At 37.0% G+C, this 25,577-nt stretch overlaps 1 pseudogene; it reads right to left on the bottom strand.

Moving 5' to 3' along the window:
• Positions 1-17,102: 17,102 nt before the first annotated feature.
• On the bottom strand, positions 17,103-17,680 carry LOC120224579 (annotated as a pseudogene).
• Between the last annotated feature and the right edge of the window lie 7,897 nt (positions 17,681-25,577).

Genomic DNA, 25,577 nt, shown 5'->3' with positions numbered 1-25,577 from the left:
CAGATTTTGAAAAGCTTCAGCCTCCTAAAGCCAATAAAATTTACCTGGGTCCTGGGAATTTTGACTGGTTTCTAGCAAACAATAATTTGAAAGCAGTTATTTTTCACACACATACTATTTTAGTTACTTAATGCTACAGTGACACTATGCTCCTTCTAGGTTACATTCATGCAGAACCATGTATCTGCCTTGACCTTGATATTACATGAAGCAAAGTCTGTAAATACGAGAAAACATATGCTCCTCTTATCCAGCCTGTACCACTAGGGCCATTGCCATTCATCAGGGTACTCTTCCGAATCGGGAACCAATGTGGCTTCCTATCTGCACCCAGCACTGTCGGCAGTCATTACCAGGTAACTGGAATTTACACTCTTTTGAATAAAAAGTATAATGAACTTTAAAAATAAAATAATAATTAACGTCTCTTACTGGTATAGTATTTTACAGATTAGCAAGTGCTTTTGTATTTACTTTTATTTGAGTGTCACAAAAACTGTGAACCAGGCAGAGTAGTCATTGCTATCTTTATTTTGCTGGTAGAAATAGAAGCTCAAAGAGTGACTTTTTCAAGTCAGTTACTAGGATGCATCACAATTGGGAGTAAAAACCAGTTTTATTAACTCTGGTTTGAGTGTTCTATCTACTATACCATTGCCCTCATAAATATACTTGCACAGGTAAGTCAAGGGAGAAAATCCCAAGTGCACAGTGATGTCTACTTGGAAGGAAGGAATGCCTATCTTCCATGATGTCCCACATGCCCTTTATATGAGATAATTGGCCCTGCCATCCATAATGCCCCAGGCTCTGTATGGCATCCCCATACTCAAGACACATCACTGCATACATCCAAGGATGTCTCTGTCTCTGACAGAGGTTCGACTCTCTGATTAGACTACGCACTCCATATAAGATATGTTCATATTTCTTTAGGTTTTGGCACACAGCAGGTGTACAATAAATAAATCATGGCAGTAGCTAACACTTACTAAGGGCTTCATGTGTGCTTTACACTCCTTTAAGTATTTTTACTTAATACCTTTATTCTTCACAAAAGCCCCATGTGAATCTATACACTGCCTGATTTTACAGTTAGGGAAACTGAGTCACAGAATACCAAAAAACTACCCCAGATGATACAAGGATGCAGTGTTACTGCAGAGTCCTTGAAGGTTTTCTTGGACATATTGAAGTATATTTTGTGTTAGACACCTCTGCATGAGAATCTTTTAGAATTCCATTATAGTCTTTGTTGATGTGTGCACCAAAGAACTAAATCTCCTACTGGTGGATTGAATATAAGCAAATCAGGCTTGTTGAGAGCTGGAGAACTGATGGGTTCAGATTGGCAGAGGAAAGACAAGGGAACCTGAGAGAAATTGGCAAAAACAAAATATAGGTAAGTCTGAATTTGGCTACTAGATATACAGTAGTGTTAAATCCTCCCACAAATCTCACCACTGTAGCAGCAAATACTCAAAATAACCTCGACACTAAATATGAACGTGTCTAAAAGCTCGTTGATCCACTTGGTGAGCAATTTACTGAGAAACACTTGCTCTCAAAGGTAGTTCTCAGTTCTTCCCCGGCATGCTGTCTGTGTACTGACCTCATGCCGCAGCTTCTCTGTATCTGAATAGCCAGGCTGAGCTCCATCTGCCCTGTTTGGACAAGTCCCAGGATTCTCCCTGCTCGCAGATTCAAGAGTGGTCTTTTGAGACCTAGATTTATTCTGCTTTATCCTTTTCTAGGATTTCTTGTATTTGTTTCAGATTTCTGATTTGTAAAATAATGATACACAACAGTACCTACCTTTATTAATGAGTCATGGGTTAAGCTGCTATAACAAAGAAACCCCCGAAATGACAGTGGTTTTAACATGGTAATGCTTCCTTCTTTCTCATTTAGCAGGCTAGAGGCAGTCAGTAGTCCAGATTGGGTAGAAGCTCTGCTCCACAAGGTCATTCCAGAGAAGGAGATTTCTTCTCTCTTGTTGCTTTACCATCAACATGAGTGTTGTTCTCATTTGGTCAACTATAACTATGTCATGGGCCAGCCCACTGGAGTTGGTAGAGGAAGAAGTAGAGAACAAAGAGTTTCTTTATGAAGGGTAGGACCAGAAAGCTGCTCATATCACTTCCTTTTATAACCCATTGGCTGAAATTTAGTCACATGGCCAGACCTAGCAGCAAGGGAGGCTGGGAAATATGTTTTTGAAGCTGGGCATCCATGTGCCTAGAAAATACTTGGGGGAAGGGGAAGGTTCTTGTTTAGTGAAAGAGGAAAAAGTGGGTACCAGGCAACAATGAGCAGTATTTCCTATGCTTACTTAGAAGGTTGTTTAAGGATTAATTGAGCTAATATTTTTAAAGTACTTAATGTAGTACCTGGTATAAAGTGAGTGTTTTCAATGTCGTATTAATCTAATAGTTGTTATTATCATTGAGTGACTGCTATTTGTCTGGCATATATGTTAATGCTCAGAACAACCTTGTACAGCTAACATTATTATCCTGATCTTACAGAGGACACACACACACACACACACACACTCAGCCCCAAATCTATCTGGCTGTAAACCTATCTGCTTTTTCTGGTAGGACACATTTTCCTGACTCTGTCATTAATTTCACCTTCTCTGCCAACTCCCACCTAGAAGTCTTTCCTTTGTAATTATTTCTATCTGAGAGAGGTCATGTTAGACATAAATGAGAAAAGTAGTTGGAAAAGTAAGGAAGGAGCAGTTGTTAGTTTAGAAGGTTGAAAATTTAGGGTTTTTTTTTCAAAAAATTTTTTACATTTATTTATTTTTTGAGAGATAGAGTGAGACAGAGCATGAGTGAGGAGGGTCTGAGAGAAGGAGACACAGGAGCAGTCTCCAGGCTCTGAGCAAGCATTTAGCACGGAGCCCAACGCGGGGCTCGAACCCACCAATCGTGAGATCATGACCCGAGCCAAGGTCAGACGATTAACCGACTGAGCCACTCAGGTGCCCTGAAAATTTAGGTTTTATCTGATGGGCAAAATGTAGCTAAGGAAAGTTCATAAATGGAGAAGTGATGAAATGAAAGCGGTTTTAAGGCTAAGTATCTCACCAGTTAGATATTGGCCTAAAGGAAAGTTAGAACAGCTTATTTGTCATAAGCTAGGCATGAATGTCTGGGAAGGCAAGGGAAAAGACCGTGATAATGGAAAAAAGAAATTCAACCCTTTGGTTGAGTCTGAGAGGCATTATGAAAATATCTGGGAAGATTTTATTAGGGAATTATTTTGAGGTATGTGGGAAACATTTTCAATTTTATTGCAACACCATTATCTGTAACTTCACTTTTTGAAGACTAAATCCTTGCTACTTTTTGCAAACTTAACTCATGCTATAATTCCTCAAAGAGCATCACTTTTTGAGATATCCATATTATGAATTTAAGGGTCTAGGGAAAATGCTGGTACAATTAGTAGTAAAATGCAGTTGGAAGGAATGCTGATTTGAGGGCTAAATAATACTTTGTGCTTTCCATATGCTAGGTTCCATATATTGGTACACAGCACTCAGTCCAAATGTGGTACAGGTGCCAAAGGGCAGGCAGAGTATAAGTTTGGAGTGAATGCAGACACCCAAACCTATCTAATCATCTTCGAAGAAAAGACTTGGAAACTGGATGTTCTGGCCAGACTCAGCTAGGTGATAGGAAGATGAAGAGAAATCAGTAATGGAAAAAGAGGCAGAGTAATCAGAGAAAGAGAGTCTAATGAAAGAAGATTGGATTTTGAGTCAATCCCGATTCTCCCTTTTCCTAACCATTTGACTCCAGGAAGCTCTCTTAGGCTGTCAGTAGGATATTTTCTCCCAAGTCCAAGGGGGTTGAACATGGTGAACTCTACAGTTCTTTTAGAGCATGAAGATTTGATGTTCCCAGTTAGAAAGTGTGGGAAAGTTTTGAGAGAAAATGTGGGTTAAAATTCTCAAAAATGGTGACATTCTCCCTATCCCCTGCCTCCACTCATGACTCTGCCACCACTTTTCAAAATTCTAGTACCACAAAGACACATCAAAGAACAGTCAGTAAAAGTAACTGCATAATAATGTTGGATACTCCATCAGAATTTAATGAAAAGATTGTTCAATTTTATGGTCTGACAAATTTTACTTCTGTCATTTCCTTCCCAAGTTTCAAATGCACAAGTCACAGATTGGCAGACATGATGTTCCAAATGCAAAATAAATAAGGAAAACATGTTTTTTACATACAGGGTACCATCCACTTGGAAACGTAGCAGAAAGTCATAGGTGTGAGGGACTTTGACAAAATACCTTTCACTTTGACAAAATAATACCTGTGAGGACTTACAATAATAACTTTTGATTTTAGAGGATTTTGTTTTCATATGAATGGATTTGATTTTGCTGAGCTATCTCTATTTGCAGGAGTTTTCTAGATCTTAGCGCTGTGTTTTTCCCCCTTTTTCAAAATGAAATTCAAGGGCTTAGTGTGTAAACATGATATTGAATCTACCTACTGCCAAACTCCAGGGCCCTAACACATTAATTCAATTCCCTCACCAAAGGAAAGAAATTCAAACCTAGCTAGCATTAGCGTTTGATGGAAAACTATAATTTTTGTCAGCTGAATGAAAAGAAAATCTTGTTAGCAACCAGTTTAACAATGTATTAATAAAATTTTTATGAGTTACTTTTTCTTAATCTTTTATGGGAGGATAATTTTTCAATTTAATCATTTTTTATTAGGAAAGAAAAAATATGACTTTGGTTTCTCTATTTAACAAAAGGGTGTTACTGATTAAAACAAACATTTCCCTCAAATTTATAGATATTAAGCGGTTTAATTATTTTTTTAGGAGACAAGAATCTTTTTGTGTGATGATAAAAATTAAATCTAACAAATCTACCTATCAGTCTATCTATCTTATCTATCTTATCTATCTATCTATCTATCTATTAGAGACATAGAGACAGAGAATGTGCATATGCATGAACATGGGAGAGGGAGCGAGGGGTAGAAGGAGAGAGAGAGAATCTTAAGCAGGCTCACCATTCAGTGTGGACCCCAATGGGGAGCTTGAAGTGGGGCTTGATCCCATTACATTGGGATCATGACCCTGAGCTGAAATCAAGAATCAGACATTCAAATGACTGAGCCATCCAGGCCCCCTAATAAATCCTTCTTTAAGAGATAGTTTAAAATGCATAACCATAGGTACTGAAATCTATATGAAAATATTACTTGTTAGGGTTATGACTATATGCTTTGGGGTCAGAGAGTCAAATCTTGGCCCTATAACTTTCAAGTTGAGTGACATTGGGAAGGTTACTTAATCATTACAGCCTTTTTTCCCTTATATATAAAATAAAGATGATACTAGTGCGTGTCTCATTGACTACTTTGAGGATTAAGTTAAAGAATACACATATGCAGTTGGCACATAAAAAGCACCACAACGTTTATGCTCTTTTCATGAACAATAACAATATTATTGTTATTATCTTAAGTAAGCAGAGCTTACTTAGGAAAATTATAAAGCCTCAGAAAATCAAACTCAAACTTACCTCTTTAAGCTAAACTCAACATACACTGAGCAGCATAGCTTTTCTTTTTCTGATCAACTATCTGGGATGGTCACAAATAAGTAAAGGTTTCAAATTTAGATTTCTTGTTATATTTGTTATTATACTTTTGTATAGTGTATAAGTTCTAGAGAAAATTTTAAAAGATGATGTCATATGTCTGGTGAGAGAGAGGGCATGGGTAGTTGCCAGATTGGTTGGAAAATGTTTTAATGAGAAAAATATTTAAGAATAGTTACCTGTTCTTCTGTTTATTTGTATATCTATTTATGCCTAGACTCATTCTAAAAATGATGCATGATAGTAATTAGGAGATTAAAATTTAGCTAATTAAACTTAATAACTGATGGAAATAGAAATAAGATGTTAAACAAAAAAAGAATGGGATATGGAAAACATATCCAAAATATAAATATGAAGAGTTCTAATTCACTTAGGATAGGATATATTGGATTGCTCTATGGAAAAGTAAAACTTAACACAAACTGAAGAAGTCTATCTTAACAAAGTTCTCTTAGCTTTGTAGTTGTAAAGTTTAATTTTGAACAAAATACAATTTTCCTGGGCACCAAGGAAATTCAACATCACATCAAAATACCTCACTCTAGAAGGTACAACAGCAAAGACATTCAGGTAAGTGATATACCAGTGTGATAAATACTTGTGAAAGTCAAGCTTTCTTTACCAAATTAATTAAAACAGAATCAAGTAAGAAGGAGAACTTAGTTTTATGCTTATTAAAGTTTCATGTCATTTATAAGAATAGGCCACACTATTTTTTAAAAAAGAAACAATAACAAGAATTAGTAATCTTATTTGCCCTAAAAATGCTTGTTAGATTCTTGGCATATCCACATAATGTATGTGCTTTTGTGGAACACATTGTTGTAGGTTTGGGAGAATGCCAAGATACAAAAAGTTCTAATCTATTCCAGACTTGTTGGAAACAACAAAAGAGCAATGAGCAATTACAAAAGTGTGGTAAGTGCTACAAAACTGACTAATGTGCAGAGTGCTGTCACACATGTGCAGATGCACACACACACACATAAGTGCATATATGTACAGACAAATTACATTGGTTCTGAATCTTGTTTCATTTGTGAATTTGAAAGTAAGGCAGTGGGATTTCACCTCTCGATACTTTCATCCAATTACTGGCTTATGTTTGGCAGTTTATATTAGCAGAATAATTTGTGAGGAACACTTTTTTTTTATACAAAGCTAAGCAATGAATTCTTCATGTGGTGGCTACCGATGAATTTTCTTCCTGGTAAGATTTCCTAGGATTTCCTACAATTTTCTACATGGATTTCACATGACAGATTTCCTACTTTGGTTGAAAACATTGTTACTCAATCCAACCTATTTTGTTGTTATTCCTCATTACAAAGCTAGTATATGATTGGGAAGTTAAAATCAATGAAAATGTTTATTAATTACTATAATATACCAAGCACTGTTAAAACCATTTTAATATACCATTCCTTTCCAAGCTTTCTTCTGTGGTCAGTTCAGTTGGTAAGCATTCTATATATACTATCTCTCCACCTTCCCCAGAGATTCACAATGCACACTAGAATATTAAATGCTTTTATAAATATTTATTTTAAAAACTTGTTTAACTTGGGGTTTCCCAGGCTTCATAATGAAACAGCTTTCAAAGAAAAGCTATTAACATGCTATTGGACTCTAGATTTTTGTTGAATAGAATCTGGATACTCTTGTCTAATAAAAACAGTGTGAAAATAAGAGTTGCTGTACTCCAAAATCAAATATAAATGACCTTGGTAAACATGCCATTCTGTAACATGGGTACCCCTCCCTTCATGGTTACAATTAATCACATTAAAATAAGCATATTCTATTGTATCCTTTCTGGAGGTTCTGATCAACGAGTGGTATCTTTGTTACCAGGAGGCTGGTAGAACCCTGTAAAGGGAAGTTCTTTGAGGGATTTTGTAAAGGAGAAGGAGTATCTTCTCTTATCTTCTGTCTATGTAGAAGGTGGTTGTTTTTCTTGGTCCTAAGAGAACAACTTACTGTTCAAATTAGGATGGTGTTAAGATGGAGGGGGGTACCATTACTAAGTACACAGACCCAGGATTGGCCTATGCAGGCATGGCCACACTTGTTCTCTGTACACGCTGGTTGTGCAGACAACCATTGCTTTCCTGCCTGCCTCGGGCAATTAAGAGGGTCAAAAGTGAGCTTGTTATTTCATTCCATAAATTTATTAATAAAAAAATTGAAGAATAAACTGTGAAAAGGGCAATTACATTTGCACACCCCTTCTCAGTTGACTAGTTTACAGTTTCCATAGAAAATTCCCTGGTAATGGTGACAACTGTTTTAGATGGAAAATACAACGAGGCACGAAAACAAGGAAGTGAAAAGATGAACAAGTAATGGAGTAATAAAAAAGAAGTTCTCAAGTTGAAGTGGCAAAGAAAGCCAGGAAACAAAGTTCCCAAGGGCTCCCAAGTTACAGGATTACTTGGGTTTTGCACATGAGGGATCATGAGTTCAGACTGATGAAGTTGGAAGCTAGGCTTGAATCCTATTAGTCTTGTAGCTTTAGACAAATCATTCCTTCAAATCTCTGTTTTCTTCTCTGAAAAATAAAACATTTCATGATACATTACAGGGTGGTTGTGAGGATTGAATGAGGATTGTATGGAAATGCATTGAGAATCCTAAAGGCTTTACTCAATACTTATAATTTTATCTAATATTTTACACTAAGTAATTATAACACTACCTTTGAAAATTTCCTAACCTCCTTTCTAGATTATCTGCTTTTATTAGGCAACAGGGAAATCCAGACTAACTATTTCACCAAGTTCTATTCTGTTCCTGGTCACCCCCAGAGAGGGATTTTGTAGAAGGTTTCTGTGCCTGGGGGCATGAAATAATTTCTTTAAACTCGGCTGTAACAAGGAAGCAAAACAAAGAGAATAGTTCTCTGGGCAGACACTAAACAGACAAATAGTTGTGTGTATAGAACAGTCACAATCTATTTTGTGGCTGACGCCATGTTTTCATACCAGAGGGTGGCTCCGTTCAGAGAGCTCAGCATGGTCCTATTTCAAGACACTTACCCTCCAGACAACATTAATAAGCTCGTTCCTTGCCAAAACTTTATTGCTTGTTGTTCAGAGTAAACCAGGGACTGTCTTTAATGACTTTGCTCTAAATAGCTCGATAAACAACATCAACAATAACTTAAAAAACAAAGAAGCTAGGACACTTTAATATGGGTTTAAATTAACTGATCCTAAACAGGTTGCCCCTTTTCTGTAACATATGTGTCTAATGGACATCATGCACCCACTCTACAACTTCCCTACTCTCCACTCCACCCACCTCTTCCTCACCAAGACAAAGAACTTTGCGTTTGCTTCATTTGTTGTATCATTTTCCACTTAATTTCTGTGATTTTCCAGATCCTGGCAGACATTTTATATCTTGTACTTTTCATCTTCCTGTTTGATTTGTATTTTTACCCAGGAGGAGAGTGAGTGATGAGTGATGGTGGAGAGTTATTTCCTTGAACTCTTTTCATGACTGTGGAAGGAGGGAAGAGCATGTAGTGGCTGCAGTGTGGGAACCAAAATCAAGGGCACAAAAATAGTTTTTGTTTGAGATGCTGGTAAATACTGAGACTTCCAAAGTGTAATGTCTTTTTTTTTTTTTTTTAAGTTTCATCATTACCATCTGCAAAAGTTCTGTATGATAGACTATGCAATCATTCAGGGTAAATACCTAGAGCTAGTCCTTGAAAAATGTTTTAAAAAAATCTCTTTTTAGCCTCAGCTTTAGTTCTCTACTGGCTTCAGGTACTGCCCTGTATCCCTACGGACAATGAATTTGTTTTCAAGTTCTTAGGATTATTTGTATATTCAAAGAAGACCCAAACAAGGAAATCTCAAAAGTAATTACATTCTAATGATAGAATGTGAGACGTTGTGGAATGGGGTTTTTAAACAACTGGATTGTTTCAAATCACTTCCTATCACTTAGGTAAGCACTTACTCTGTCTACATGTAGGTTGATGTCTCAGATTCCACAACCTAAACGTATAACATAACAAATTTATGGTTAAGGTGTTGACATTATCCAACACTGGGAAATGTATCAGGCTCTAAGCTTGGAGCTAGAGATTTAAAAATGAATGAGGCATAGTCTGTCTTTCACGGATCGAAATCTAATTAACTAGTAACTAGAGAGGGGAAGGTGACAAGCATTTAGTGAAGGTGTAGCTGGTGCTGGATTTTGCAATATGTCATCTTGCAAAACACCAAAAATCACAATGTAGGTATAATATATGTGCTACCCCTAATCTTCATATTCAGATAAGATAGTTAAGATTCGGGGAGGTTCATTTATTTGTTTTGAGTTTTGTAGCACAATCATGAATGACTTAGGTTTAATTAAGGAAATCCACAGTCTTTGGGAAAATTTTTTTCCAAAGAGAAGAATTGGGTTTTTAGAAAATCTTTGAAAAAAATAAAAATACTGCTTACTGTCTTCAAAATCTTTAATCTATTTCCAGACATCAAAATGTTCTGCATGTAAATGCTTAAATGATTTCACTTATAGTCAATAACCATACTTAATTATTGTAGGGGAAAAAGAAAACTTGATTTAAAATTTCAGATCTGTATTTCTAATCCATATTTCCACAATACTTGACAAATTAAAAAATTTTCATCCCCAGAGGATTAACTTGTGGTCCTTCTGCATAGCAAATATAATATTGAATGTGATAGTATTGAAAAGCAATTTTCTAAGTAACAGCCAATTAATTAGTAATGTCCAAATATCTAAAGTCATAAATCAAACTATTAACCTGTTAAGTAAAATACACACTAGCTTTCTACATTGACAAATAGGACTTAATATAACAAATCAAATGTATGTGTGAAGTTACATTATTATTATAACTGAAAATTGGCGAAATATCAAAGATGACGGATTTATTCTTGTGCTTGCTTAAATGGTCTGCTGATAGGCTAGTAATATTTGGATGAGTGATCACAGGAAAACATACAGAATTTATAAATTATTATAAACTCATTGCACAAGATTTGTTTTTTATTTGAGGAAAATCATTACTTTACATTTTTTTCTTTTTTAATTTATTAAAAAAATTTGTTAATGTTTATTTTTAAGAGAGAGACAGACAGACAGAGTGAAAGCAGGGGAGAGGCAGAGAGAGAGAATCTGAAGAAGCTCTAGGCTCCAAGGTGTCAGCACAGAGCCCGACACGGGGCTTGAACTCACAAAGAGATCATGACCTAAGCCAAAGTTGGAAGCTCAACCTCCTGAGCCACCCAGGTGCCTTATATATTGTTTTCTTTTTTACTAGAACATTTTTAAAGTATTAATTTATGTTATTTTTGCTCAAATCATAAAATTTTCTTATGCAAGAATTTATTGCATTCAAGCTATCAGAGAGCAAGGGTTTGACAAGCTAATTAATTTGTCCTTTCTTTGGCCTAAAAGTTTCTTCCTTTTATTTTATCTTTTATTTTTATTCTCAAGTTAAGTTTTCTACCTTTTAAATCTTGCACACACTCCAAACAAGGTCTGTCTCTAGCATCATCAAAAACCAAATACAGAAACTTTATGGCATTTGGACCAGCCATCTTTTGTTTCGTAGACAGGAGGCAAGAGATATGGAGATAGCCTAGCTGTATTAGTCACAGGAGGGGAAGGTCAGAGCTGCAGTCAGTGGTGTGCTGGGGCCAGCTCGTACGGGCGTGAGAAAATCCATTCATGGCATCTTTCCCAATTCTGTGGTCAGTGACATCACTTTGGGAGTCTGAAACTTGTCATTGGTGGGAGTACTTGTACCTTGGGAATCAGCACATGATATGAATCAGGTTCCCGTTATCCCTGGAGCTAGTTGTTAAACATCTGAACAGCACTGGTTAGGGGTTGCTCTGAGCGTTGGTTTGTGAGTGACAGTGGTGAGCATATGCCCTTTAATAAATTTATTTTGTGCATGGGTTTCTGATATTCAGAGCCCTCTAAAGCACTCTTGCCCTTCTTGCCTCATCGAAGCGTAATCCTGATTTCATTAGGTTATTCTCTTTGAATCTGTCATTTCCTGTAAGTCTTTAAACCAAAAAAATAATTTTAGAGAGATTATGAGTTTTCCCCCTCAAAGGAGACTATTCATTTTACTCATTTGATACTCATCTTATAACTAAATAAAGTTATGTGTTGGGCACCACACTGTGAAATAAATATCTGTTCTTAGTTGAAATTGATATAATGTTCTTAAATCTGTTTCTTCTTTTTCACGGTTACTAGAGAGATTTTATGTTACTGAGCATTGATCAAATTAGAGAAATGAAATATTTCTGGATAAAAATACCTAAGGAAGTGTGTGTGTGTGTGTGTGTGTGTGTGTGTGTGTGTGTGTGAGAGAGAGAGAGAGAGAGAGAGAGAGAGAGTTACTAAAATGGCATTAACTGGTTACTCTTAGAAAGATGGATTTTAAATGTGAAAAGATTCTTAATTAGCAAAAAGGAAGCTATCGGTAAAAAGATAGAACATTGTAGGAAAAATAGGACTGGTCGGATTAACTTCGTTAAATTACACTGATGTAATATGCTAAAAAATGAAAAAGTTCACCATATACTTCTTGTTTTAGATAATATAAAAAAGACAAAATAGCTTGATTGCCAGGAATCCAACATGGTAATTAAGGACTGATACATAAAGCATAGAAGGAATTCATGTAACTACCTAACACAAAGCAGATCTTCCAATGTAGAATTATTTCCATCTTGTTCTTTCTGTGATAAGTATGTTTAGACCAGAGCCCTGTCAACTCTTATAACATTCTCAACTATTCATCCATTTCCCTCCAAGGCAAATAGATTAGTAATTCATATTTGGGCTTTATGAAAATACTATCATAAAAATATCCTGACATATGTTGGCTATCAAAGCTAGGTACTGTATAGTTTCCTCCTAGAATGAATTCAACTCAGTTGATTAAATGTGCTAAATATACTGTAGAGTTTACATTATAAATTAATTTAGTTCGAAATGCTTTTCTGTGCATATTTTTGTTTATAAAAACAAGCTTGAATAAAATTGTGCTTTATATTTAAAAGTTGGATATGAAGTGAGTGTGTTCTCCGTTTTGAATTGGGGATTTGTTTTCATAGTTGAGCAGGAAGCTATTACTATGCTATGAGATGCAAGGTAGCTCATGAGTAGTATAGATGCTAAGAAATATAACAGAATATACATTTGTTCCTTGGTTTCCAGTGTAAGGGAATGCAAGGAGCTATTTAGCTATAAGGTTCTAATGCCTATTTACCCAACCTTACTTTCCAATGCCGGTTTATTCAAATCTCTGTCATCTCAGTCATCTTTGCTGTAAATTACTCAGCCTAGTGACCAGGGACTTCAGGAGGGACTTAACCATGGGCTTCAAGGCATTGAGTTCCAATCAGAGCTCCCCACATGACATCCCTTTCCCTCACTGGCATGTCCACATGCCTGTCTGCTTTGTCTGTTGTATGGCAGCACCACATCGCTTAGTGTAAATCTCTGCTTGACACTTGAGGTGATCATTGTGCAGGATTCATACCTGTTAGCTTTCTCAAAAAGGACAGAGCACTAGAGGCCACTAGAGTAAAGGGTGACATGTGAAATGTGTGATGATTTGCAAAATTTGATCGCAAGTCTGCTCTAGTCCTAAGTGTATGATAGGGCTGAGATAGAGAAGGGGCCAGGAACAGCTGCCTTCAATGGAATAAAAAGAAAAGAGGTAGTAGAGAGGAGCACAGGACTGGTGAATAGAATCATAAACTAGAACTTAAAAAAAATTGTGGTTTATAGTCAATGTTCCATGACTGAAGAGGTATCGTTTAAAATTACAGAAAGGGCCTCCTGGGTGGCTCAGACGGTTGAGTGTCTGACTTTGGCTCAGGTCATGATCTCATAGTTCATGAGCTCGATCCCCACATTGGACTCTGTGCTGACAGCTCAGAGCCTAGAGCTTGCTTTGGATTCTGTGTCTCCCTCTCTCTCTGCCCTTCCCCTACTCATGCTCTGTTTCTCTCTCTCTCTCAAAACCTAAATAAAAATATTTAAAAAAACAAAACAAAAAACCTATCTCAAGATCTGTTTAAAAATGAAATAAATAAAAAAATAAAATTACAGAAAGTTCTTTAAACTTTTATTTTTTTATGAGAACTATGGAAAACTAATCAGTGGGTAATCTCATAGAACACTACTTTTTATATATTCTAACTCCCACATATTTGTTAGAAATAGTCTATCCTGGTTTCACCATTTATTAATGTAAAAAATGCTTATTTGTTTATTTTGAGAGGGAGTGTAAGCAGGGGAGGGGCACAGAGAGAGGGAGACACAGAATTGAAAGCAAGCTCCAGGCTCTGAGCTATCAGCACAGAGCCTGCCGCAAGGCTGGAACTCAACAAACTTTAAGATCATGACCTGAGCTAAAGTCGACCACTTAATGCACTGAGAGGACCGGATGATCTGCTCATGAGGTACAAGTCTTTGTTTGTAGCAGCTGTTGTAGGGGCACTGCCCAGATCAGCTCTTTCAGGCTGACGCGCCACATCCCTTGGGAGCATGAGAAGCTGATAGGCTGTCATGTAAGTCATTCTGTGGGAATGGCCCCAGGCCACTGAGAGACACTTCACCCCAGGGCTTACCCCAACTCTACCCTGTTCCCAGTTCTTGCCCTTTTCCTCAAGAAGCCCAAATCCATGGAAGGTCCAGTCTCTTTGACTCCATGGGACAACAGCCACAGCACAAGAGCTCTGTGTGGATTTGGGCCAGGGCTTTGTTGGAATTGTATCACATTTCACTTCCCCTCTCTGCCTGATCTTATTTCACTTCCCCAGTATATGACAATCCAAAAAACCACTTTCACCCAAATCTCTGATTTGGTCTGATTTCTTTGAGGTATGGCTGGTGAAAATTTGGTCTTACCTGGTTGATGCATTCCTGCCACTGGGGCTGACCTTAGCAGGCTGGTCACATGCATGGGTACAGGGGGCCTCAATCCATGAGCTCCTAACACTAGAGCTTTAAAAAAAACCAAAACTCATATACAATCACTGCTCCCAAAGTGTGACTGCTATATCAGAGAGGTTTTGTCACAGGCTGTGGCAAAACTAGCTCTTCTCCAATCTTTAGGTACATATGCTGAGCTGTATTTACCCAACCCTATTGGTGAATTTCACATTGGTGCTCTTGATCTCCTTTCCTACCAGCAAACCTTAGTTAAGACCTAGAGAATCCATTGTGGGGGAAGGTCTAGTAATATGGAAGCACCAAAGAATAGGTGTTCTTGGTCTTGATTTTTTCTTCTGGAATGTTCTTTTGGTGATATTAAGATTTTCCTATTCCCCTACCCCATTATCAAGCTTGTAAATTCAAAGGTATTGAAAGAGGTGGTCTCCACTAAGCCACAAATGATCCTGATACACTCTATTCAAATCATCAGAGCCAAGAGGGAACACTCCAGAGTTGGGGAAGAAACAAAGAAAATCTGCTCCAAGGTAGGTTATTGTATTCACTTAAGCAAAGAAAAACTTTCAGCATCCTTCAATAAATAAATAAATAAATAAATAAATAAATAAATAAATAAATAAAAATAGTATATTGAGGCACCTGAGTGGCACCTCAGTTGAGCATCTAACTTTTGATTTTGGCTCAGGTTGTGATCCCAGAGTAGTGGGATCAAGCCTTGTGTCCAGCTCCACACTGAGTGTGGAGTCTGCTTAGGATTCTCTCTCTCTCTCCTTCTGCCCCTCTCCTCCACTCATGTTTTCTAAAATTTAAAAAAAAAAGAAATTTATAAACTCTCTTTACTAACACATTTACTGCTATAGAGACAAAAGGCTAAATAAACGTAGTGGTAATGATAAAACTTATTAATCATGGGAATTGTTCCACTTAATCATCTTTTATTAGTTAGAGATTTTTAAAAATCTTTCTTGGGGCACCTGGGTGGCTGAGTTAGTTCAGCACCTGACTTTGGCTCAGGTCATGATATCAGGTTTGTGGGTTTGAGCACTGCACTGGGCTCTGTGCTGAGAGCTCAGAGCCTGGAGCCTGCTTCAGATTCTGTGTCTCCCTCTCTCTGCTCCTCCCCCACTTGTGCTCTGGCTCTCAAAAATAAATAAATGTTTTTAATACAATTTTTTAAATCTTTCTTTAACAGCTCTAATGAGATGCATGTCAATTTTTCTTTTGCAAATAATATACATATTAAGACATTCTCTTTATCTAAATGTTTAATAGTTTTAAGATTTTATGATTCCAGAATGTTTGTATATCTCTCCCCATCACTCATCTGTCATTCCTTATACCACTTCTGGTTTGCCTCTGTCAACTTGCTTTACAGAGCTTCCTCCTAACTCCATATAAGCCATTGGACATAAGTGCAAGACTTTTTCTTATTTTCTTTTATATATCCTAAGGTTTTAATGTAAAATCTCTATTCCTCTACCACATTATTTACCATTTTTCAAACTTTGGTTCTCTCTTTTTGGAATTATCATCAGTAGAAGTAACTTGTAATTCTAGCAATTTGCCTATAATAGAATGTGACTTCTTGTGAATGTCAAAAAAAAAAAAAAGGAGGAAATGAATATATGCTAGTATTTCACAAAGAGGGAAGTTTCAGACACATGCATGTTCTTTCCTTTGTGTGCATATTGTTAATGTTGTATGAAAAGCTCTTTCTTATTCTGTCTGCCTAGCAAAACAAAAACCTGCTTATATGCAACTACTTCTTTGAAGCTTTCCTTATATGCTTTTATTTCCTTGACTCTCCTCACGAACCATCTCTGCATTGTGTAGATATTATGATAGCAGGGACCTCTTACATTACTTACTTATTTTTACTTGTCTTATGGATTCTTGAAATAAAAACCTCTGTACTAGCCATCTTTGTACTTTCAATGTCTAGCCCAGTGCAGAGTATAAATAAGATGGTCAGTGAAAGGTGGTGAGGCCTTCAATAAAGGTCTAATTATAATGGTGAATGAGACTATTTCCTATTGCCTGGCAATTTTCAAGATGGGTCAAATTCTCATGATAACAGCGGGCACATAAATGGGAAGAAGTCACTCTGAGTTAGTTGATAAATATTCTTATTTTAAAAACACTACTCAAAATCATTTAGCTGATTGAAAAATAGTAGTTGCACTGTTATTACTAAACAAATGTCTTTGTACTGCATTTGTTATTTCAAACCCCTATCCAAAAATCTATCTACAGAAAACATTAATTTTGGAAAAGCTACTAAAAGAAAAATGGCAAATTATTAAATGTACAAAGTCTAAAAACCCAACCCCCATACAGGACACTTTTTTTTTTTTAAGTTTACTCAGATTCAGCTTTATTCTGAACTAACCATCTGTCAGGAATGAGCGTCAGAAGAGGAGAAAAAGATAAAGGAGCTCATTTACAAAGTTCCCTGGCAAGTGAGAGGGAGGGCATGAGGTTAAGAGCCCTGTTTAGGGAAGGAAAAGTTGCCCTGGTCATGGATGCTATTTTTGTCAATGACTCAAACACTGAAGGTGTTTGATTCAGAATTCAGATCCAGATTCAGAATGAAGCATTTCCGGAGCTGTTCTAGGCATTTCCTAAGCTGTTACACTGCCCTTTCACGAGAGACAGTTGGTGTGTAGTATTGGTCTAGTGTACTGAGAGTCAGGAAGGCATCATAGCCATGGGCTGCAAAAGAGGCCTTGGCAAAGGTTGCCAGCTAGTCCATGTAGTAGAGCCCTGGACCTTCATGCTCATCATCACCCATGAGGATGTTGACATGATATGGGATCTGATTCTGAAGATAGACAGGTTTCAGCATGTGAAATTAGCTGCTGCTGTGGGAGACAATTCATAACCATTTTACATCTTATAAAGTTGCACATTTTTCTGAATAGATTCTGCAAACTGTACAGTGTCTCCAGCATATAAGAATAAGATTTTTTCACTCCTCTGAAACATCTGGTCATGATCATCTTTCATCTGGGCAGTTCTGCTAGTGGCTACCCGGTCAGAGGCAACAAGGGCATACATAGCTGGGGTCCTGGGTGCTGCTGAGGGGCTCCATAGTGGAGGAAGGCCAAGAGGACAGAGCGTGGGACTTGCTGGTGTCTCGTTTGCCCTGGTGAGATGCCACAAGGGACATTTTTATGCTCAGGAATTGCCTGAGAGGAATTGCATTTATATTTTTACAGATGTTGATGCATTTCTGTACCTAGAAGTAATAGATTTGTATATGTAATGGCTCTTGTCTGTTAAAGCTTAACTATGTACTATGCTTTGGTTGTCTTTCCTGCTCTTTCAAAGGGAGGATGGATCACAGCAGGAAGATTTGATGCTAAGAAACTGACAAGTGCTTGTCTTTCAGTGAGATTCTGATCCCTTAAAAAAATAAAGCTTGGCTTCTTCTTTATCATAATTCTTTACATGAATTATGGATCACAAGGTGCAATCCTACCAGCCACCCTTTGCTGATAGATTACAGGAAGGCCTCGGGGCTGTGTGAGTTTTGGCTCCCACATTATGGCACCAGACGTGAGTGCCAGTTGGAACCCAAGAATGTATGTCAGTTTTAGTGGAGCTTAGAAAGAGGACCTGGTGAGCATTGGGAATAGAAGGAAAAAACCAAAAGACAGAAAAAAATGCTCATAGAAACAAAAACATACATGCAAAGGGAGACAGAGAGAGAGAGAGAAACAGAGAAAGAGAGAGTGGTAGTGCAGATCTAGGGGAAAAAGAGAAACAACTGGAAATATTTAAAATAGAGGTGTCAGGAAAGTTACTTATAACTTAAAAAAATTTTTAAACAAGTTTGATGTTTTAAGGCACAGAGTTTAGGATGAGTTAAGTTAAAAACTGAAGAGATTTTAGGGTAGTTTTTTATTTTTATGCCCTGTTTATTTGTAAAGCACTCAGTCTTCACTTCATGTAAAAATACTATACCAACAGCTAACTAACATTTCTTGAACATTTACTGGCAGAAATTTTAATTGCTTGGCTATCAGTTCACACCGTTTGTGAACAAAGGAGCTGGGATTTGGTTTTAATTCTTCCTGACATTCAAGTCCGTTTGTTTCTAACCAGTACACTGCAATTTTGAACACATGTAGAATGTATACTTGGGTCTAATCAGGATGATTAAAGACTTTCATTTGTGTCCTGACATCCTGAGTCTAGGCTCTTGAAGAACTCAAGAAGAAAGTGAGCATAGGCTCATTCTCCTACTGCTCTGGATAAAGATGGATAAGGCACATGGTCAGACTCCTTCTCTCTGAAATCCAGATGTCATGTTTTCAATGTCTCCATGAAATGGAGAGAAAAACAGGGTTTGGGACACTGAGAGTTGCCACAAATACTCATTCTTTCATTTGTCTTTAGTAATAGAACATCCAATGCTAATCTGGATGTCAATGTTCATAGCATTTTAGTTTTTGTAGCCCTCCTGGCTGCTAGGTTTATGTGATTTATGTGATTATGCTGTAGACAACGAAACAAAAAGGAAAGTTGTGTGGAACTTCTAAGAAGGCTCTTAGAGGAAGGTAGATCATTAGAAGGAATACTGTCTTGGTTCATCTGCCATTACTTTTTCCTGCTGCCTGGAGCAGCTGGGAAGATTGGAACTCTAGCTGCCATTTTGTACCATGTGGTGGCCTTGAGGATGAAAGCCAGAATTAGGATGCTGGAGCAAAAGGCTAGGTGACTCCTTGGTTATACCAGTACAGGGCTTTCCACCTCTGGACTTGAGAAAAATTAACTGGATGATCATCAAGACAGTGCTATTTGGGTTTTCTAAAAAAAAAATCAAGATGATATATATAATAATCCCAACCGAAGACAATCGCTGCATGAATCTGAATCCTCATAAAAGTGAACAGGAATACTACATGGCAATGAGAAAGAATGAAATCTGGCCATGTGTAGCAACATGGATGGACCTTGAGGGTGTTATGCTGAGCGAAATAAGTTAGGCAGAGAAGGACAAATATCATATGTTTGCACGTATAGGAGGATTAGGAGGAACTTGACGGAGGAACAAGGTGGAGAAGAATGGGGGAAATGGTGGGGGAAAGGGAGAGAGGCAAACCATGAGAGACTCTTGAATGCTGACAAAAACTGAGGACTGATGGATGTGGGGGGAAGGGGGGATGGGCATGGAGGAGGGCGCTTTGGGGATGAGCACTGAGTGTTATGTAGAAACTAATTTGACAATAAACTATTTGTAAAAAAAAAAAAAGTGAACAGGATTGGCCATGTGAGAGATAAACTGTGGGAAAAGTCAAGGTCTGTGAAGAAAACAAAGGGAGGAAGCCCTGGAAAGAGAGTGGGAAGGAGCAAGGGTGAAAGGGAGCAGAATGAGACTCAGCAGGGCAGCTCTACAGAGATTTTGGTCAGACCAAAGCTGCTTCCCTAAAGGCACAGGCCTTCCCTAATATCCCTCACGGGCACAGGCCAGTATTTGACTTGGATCCATGAGTGCAGTGGTGGAGTCAGAAACTAGGCATTTGCATCACTCTTCTCACAGAAGAACTGGTTAAGGTGCATTTTCAGGGCCACCAGAGTGGTTCAGTTTTGATGATGTCTATTTACGTGTGGACTCCTCTTCCTCAGAAATATTCTTAGAGATGGCAGTGGTGGCAAACTGCCCCAAAACACTTAATTGGGACAAACTCAAACCTCTGTCTTGGTGGCATCTTGTTACTAGTGTCTCTCAATGGCTGGGGTGCCTGAATCCATTTTAGAGGTAAGAGTAAGAAAGCACCCTTCTGTGGTTTCTCCCAGTTTGGAAAATAAGTGGGAACTCTTAACACAGATTCGGCCGCAGTGAGTCCAAGGCTGGCTGGTGGGTAGAATGCTGGTCTCACTCCTGCTCCGTCGAAGTCTGCCCAAGGCCACAGCTCAGAGCTACCCCTGAAAGCAACACACTGCCAAACACGTCAGATCCACGAATGTACTACAAAGGCTATAAATGGAAAATGTGCTTTTCTTATTGACTTGCTTGTATAAATAGCTTAGAGATGTTTTCCAAGTGCAAATCCCTAACACTTTAAAATTTTTACTTCACCCAGTGGAAAAAAAATACTCATTAATGGAACCACAAGCCTCAGCTTTTTGGCAGGAATTTTCAGCTCATTACATGGCAATTAATACTAATCTATATGCTAGAAAAGTAAAAAAAATAACCTTTTTCTTTGTTCCAATTTTTATCCTGTTGTTCTGCCAGACAGCCAATAAAGTTAAAACAGAATCCCTTGGTTTTTTTTAAGAGGCTATAATGAAAATGAAAAAGTTCATGCTTAGACTGAAGCGATCTATACGTTTTTAAGCTCTTGATGATAAAAGTTTGTTATTACTTTCTAAATTACTAACATCTCTATAATATATTGCAGCAACTCTAAACCCAATGGCCAATAAAAATAATGCAATAGTAGGAGGAGTCCAAAATCTCTTTAAATGTACTTTTTAGATATGGCTTTACCTGGATTAGATTAACTAATCACATGCTCTCACTAACTGAAATTATATTTTGTATTCTATCTGGTATCAGATGTGTCAGGCTCATTATGGAATTTAAAAGCCTGGTCTTTGATGATTATTCTAAGCTAAACCATACAGAATAAATGAGAAACAAACAGCCTGTATCTTTAAAATGTGTATGTTTTTGTTTGTACTTCTGCACTCACATTTTTTTGAAAAATTACAATAACTTGGAAAAGAGGAGAGAAAAGATATATATTTCATTTTCTTGAGCTCTCAGGAATTAACACATGATGGCTGCAATGAAAAATAAGAAAATAATTAAGCAAGTAAACAAAGTAGTCATAGATAGAAAGAAGATTGGTTGGGAAGGAAATAAGCTTTAAATATTACGATGAATAATGGTAACTGGACATTGCATTTATTGTGAATTTAAATTTTGTAATTTCTTTTAATGTTTATTTATTTATTTATTTATTTTTTGTTCTTTACAAAAGAGAACTTTATAGGCAGCAAAGATGAAAGTCATATTGTAGCATAACATTTACAACACATCTAAGCCACAAAGGACTACTGTACAGAATATATAAAAATAGTAAGAATAAAACTGTAAAAGAAAGACAGGAACATGATAAAACAGGAAATCCAAATAAACATAAAGAGTTACTCAACCTTAATAACCATAGATATAAAAATTAAAACCAATTGAAATGAATTTTACTGTTAGATTGGCAAAAGTTTATGTCTTACCATAGCACCTTTTGGCAAGAAGTTAAAGTGATAGACATTCTTATACATTTCTAGTGGGAAAGTAAGTCAATCTGTTTTAGTTTTTGTAGGGAGGCAATAATATTGAGAAATTTAAGAGGATAGTTGTTTCTTACATATAATGGCTGTTTCATAGATCAATATTTCAAATTATGAGGACTAAATGAGTACATATTTGTAAAATACCTAAAACAGTGTCTGGTGTTCATTGAGCATGTAATAAATGCTAGCTATCATTTTTGATCCTCAAATGTAGTTTTTCTTGTGGTTTATTAGGGGTCTCAGAATATATAGTACCATCTTCCTTTCATATATGAATAATATATATAATTTCATATGTAGTACATAAATACATATTTAAGTAAATACTGAAGCATAAAGAATATTTTAATTATTGGTATAGCTCAGGTGAGGAAGATGCAAATGTCTTTGTGCAAATAGACCGACTAGCCAAGAGCTCCAGAAAGTTCTTCTCCCTCCCAGTTTCGGCACTGCCAAATTAGGGCAAGCCTTCCGATAGAAAACAGTCAACAAGAAGAAGTGAAGAGAAATGCCAGCTCCCCACAGAGCTCGGTTGAAAGAAGAAAGCAGAAGGGGCAAAGCAGAACTTGCTCTGTTATTCTTCCCAAATGCAACACATAAGATAGCAAAATAAAGTGATTAGGAGAGACCAGGAGCAGGAGCAGGGTCTTGTGAAACCAGAGCTTTTTCTCCTGACTTTCATTGCTATATTTTTTGTTGTTGCTTTTTGTTGGTGTTCTTAGAAGTAGGCATTCATCAGGTTTTCTACTTGATATTGGTGAATGTTTATTTATTTTTGAGAGACAGAGAGGGAGAGAGAGTGGGGGAGGGACAGAGAGAGGGAGACACAGAACCCAAAGCAGGCTCCAGGCTCCAAGCTGTCAGCACATAGCCCAACACCTGGCTCGAACTCACAAACTGCAAGATCACGACCTGAGCCAAAGTGAGACACTTAACCGACTGAGTCACCCAGGCACCCCTAAATTTTGTAAATCTGGAATGATATGGTGTGCATATTCAGTTTTCATTTTATGCAAAATTAAAATGATGTAAATCTTCCCACATTAAAAATTCTTCAAAATATTGTGTATTTACAAAGGTTAAGAGGTTGCTAAAATGTGTTTTTTGCTATTGACATGTTGTCTGGAAGCAATACCTGCCATCCTTTGTTAAGGGTAAGTTTGCTACTGTGACAGATTTGGGTTTGCCAAGTCTTCAGAAATATGTTTCTTCCAGGCACTGTGACTGCGATCCATTGGGCTTCGGGGATTCCTACATGGAACACAGTTATGCCCACTGAGGGTCTCTCAGTCCAGTGAGAGATGTGGAGTAGTACGTAGATGAGCTGAATAAGGTAAAATATGAAATGACTGAGATATGTACAGAATGTTTCTAAAGTACAGAGAAGGGATACCTGACCTAACTTTAAAAGTAGGTAAGTTGTCCTAAAGCAACTGGTACCTGAGTTGATTTATATACATGAGCAGAATTTAGCTTACAAAACTGTTGACTAGATCTTGAGTGGATTGTGAAAGGAATAATGAATTCAGATAGAGGGAACAGGATATGCAAAGTCATGGAGACAAAGAAGCATTTTGTTGGTTTGGAACACAATGAGTATGGGGGCTGGAGAGGTCATTGGCAGCCATATTATTCAGGGAGATGCTAAGGAAAAAACAGAGATAAAATAGAGATACTTCATAGATTTTAAATAGCAGAATGATGTAGTTAAATTTCTATTTTATAAAAATTATTCTAAAAGCAATATGGAAGAAGATTAGCAGGATGCATGGCAGAGGCAATATCAAACATGATGAAGTTCAAAACTGAGGCAGTAGAAGTGGGAAAGAAAAAAAGGATTGAATTGGGTGATCTTTATGCAAAAAATGATAAGTTTTTGTAACAGATTGATTCGGAGTGGGGGAAGGAAGTGCTGGGGATGGTGATGAATGTATGGATATATGGATATACAGAGGTAGAATAAACAGAACTTAGATACCAATTGGATATGTGTGCTGAAGACAGAGAGGAATTAATTAAAATCAGTAAATTTTTGCCTGGAGTAGTGTTCAATAAAGGATTAATTCAGCAGATCTGACTTGTCCAAACCCTGCATATTCCAAAGAAAAGTTTAGCCCTTGTTCATCTTCTGAAATATAACCTCTAAGCCATTGGAGTATCTTGTCCATTAAGGTGTCTTGGTTTAACTGAGGTCTTGGGCCATCCTGGATAGTTTAACTAGCAATGTGATTTATGGTGGGGGTCCTGGGACACCAAGAACAAGACAAGAGTGCCCACTCTCATCACTCCTATTCAACATAGTGCTAGAAGTCCTAACTAGAGCAATCTAGCAAGAAAAAGAAATAAAAGTTATCAAATTGAAAAAGGAAGAGGTAAAACTGCCTTTATTTGCAGATGACATAATTTTATGTATAGATAATCTGAAAGACTCAAACAAAAAACTGTATGATTTAACCTACGAATTTACTAAAGTTGCAGGATACAAAATTATCATACAAACATCAGTAGCACTGCAATACACTATAAATGAATTCTCTGAAAAAGAAACAAAAAACTGATTCCATTTACAATGGCATCAAAAACAATAAAATATTTAGGAATACATTTAGCTAAGGAAGTGAAAGACCTCTACTCTGAAAACTACAAGTTATTGATGAAAGAAATCGAAGACACAATTAAATGGAAAGGTAACCTTTTGTTCATGTATTGGAAGAATTAATATTGTTAAACTGTTATTACTACCAAAAGCCATTATAGATTCAATTCCTATCAAGATTACAATGGCATCTTTTATAGTAGTAGGAAAAAATACTCAAAATGTATATGAAACCATAAGTCTCCAAATAGAAATGTTGAGAAAGAAGAACAAAACAGGAAGCATCACACTTGCTAATTTTAAAGCTATAACTACAAAGCTATTGGCATCAACATAGTATGTTACTAACATAAAAAAAAGAAGACATATAGACCAATGAAGCAGAATTAAAAGCCCAGAAATAAATCCAAGCATATATAGTCAACTAATATTTGACCAGGGATCCAAGAATACTCAGAGAGAAAAGACAGTCTCTTCCATACATGGTACTGGGACAATTGGATATTCACATGTATAAGAATGAAAATGGTTCCATATTTTATACCACTTGCAAAAATTAACTCGAAATGGGTTGAAGACTTAAATTAAGACTTGAAACCATGCAACTCCTAAAAGAAAACAGAACTAGAGTTCCTTGACATGGATCTTGGTGATAATTGTTTGGATATGACATCCAAATCACAAACAACAAAATAAAATAAATAAACCAATGGGACTACATCAAACTAAAAAGCTTCTGCGCAGCAAAAGAAACCATCAACACAGTGAAAATAAAATCTATGGAATGGGAAAAATATTTGCAACCATCTATTAGATTGTTAACATCTAAAATATATAAAGAACTCCTACACCTCAAAAACAAACAAAAAACGGGGAGGGGGCAAGATGGCGGAGAAGTAAGGAGCTCCATACTTGCACTCGTGACCATACATCACAGAAAAGATCTGAAGCCATTGGAAACCTTACAAAACCTGAGAGATTGGGAGAAAAAGGACGCAGAATCCACTGAGAGAGCTTTCTAACGTGAGTGCGAACCGGGGAAGATAAAAT

This window comes from Hyaena hyaena, unplaced genomic scaffold, assembly GCF_003009895.1.
Source record: "Hyaena hyaena isolate Hyena2069 unplaced genomic scaffold, ASM300989v1 scaffold_1193, whole genome shotgun sequence".
NCBI lineage: Eukaryota > Metazoa > Chordata > Mammalia > Carnivora > Hyaenidae > Hyaena > Hyaena hyaena.
Note: the sequence above shows the minus strand (reverse complement) of the source record. Positions and strands in the feature narration are given on the sequence as shown.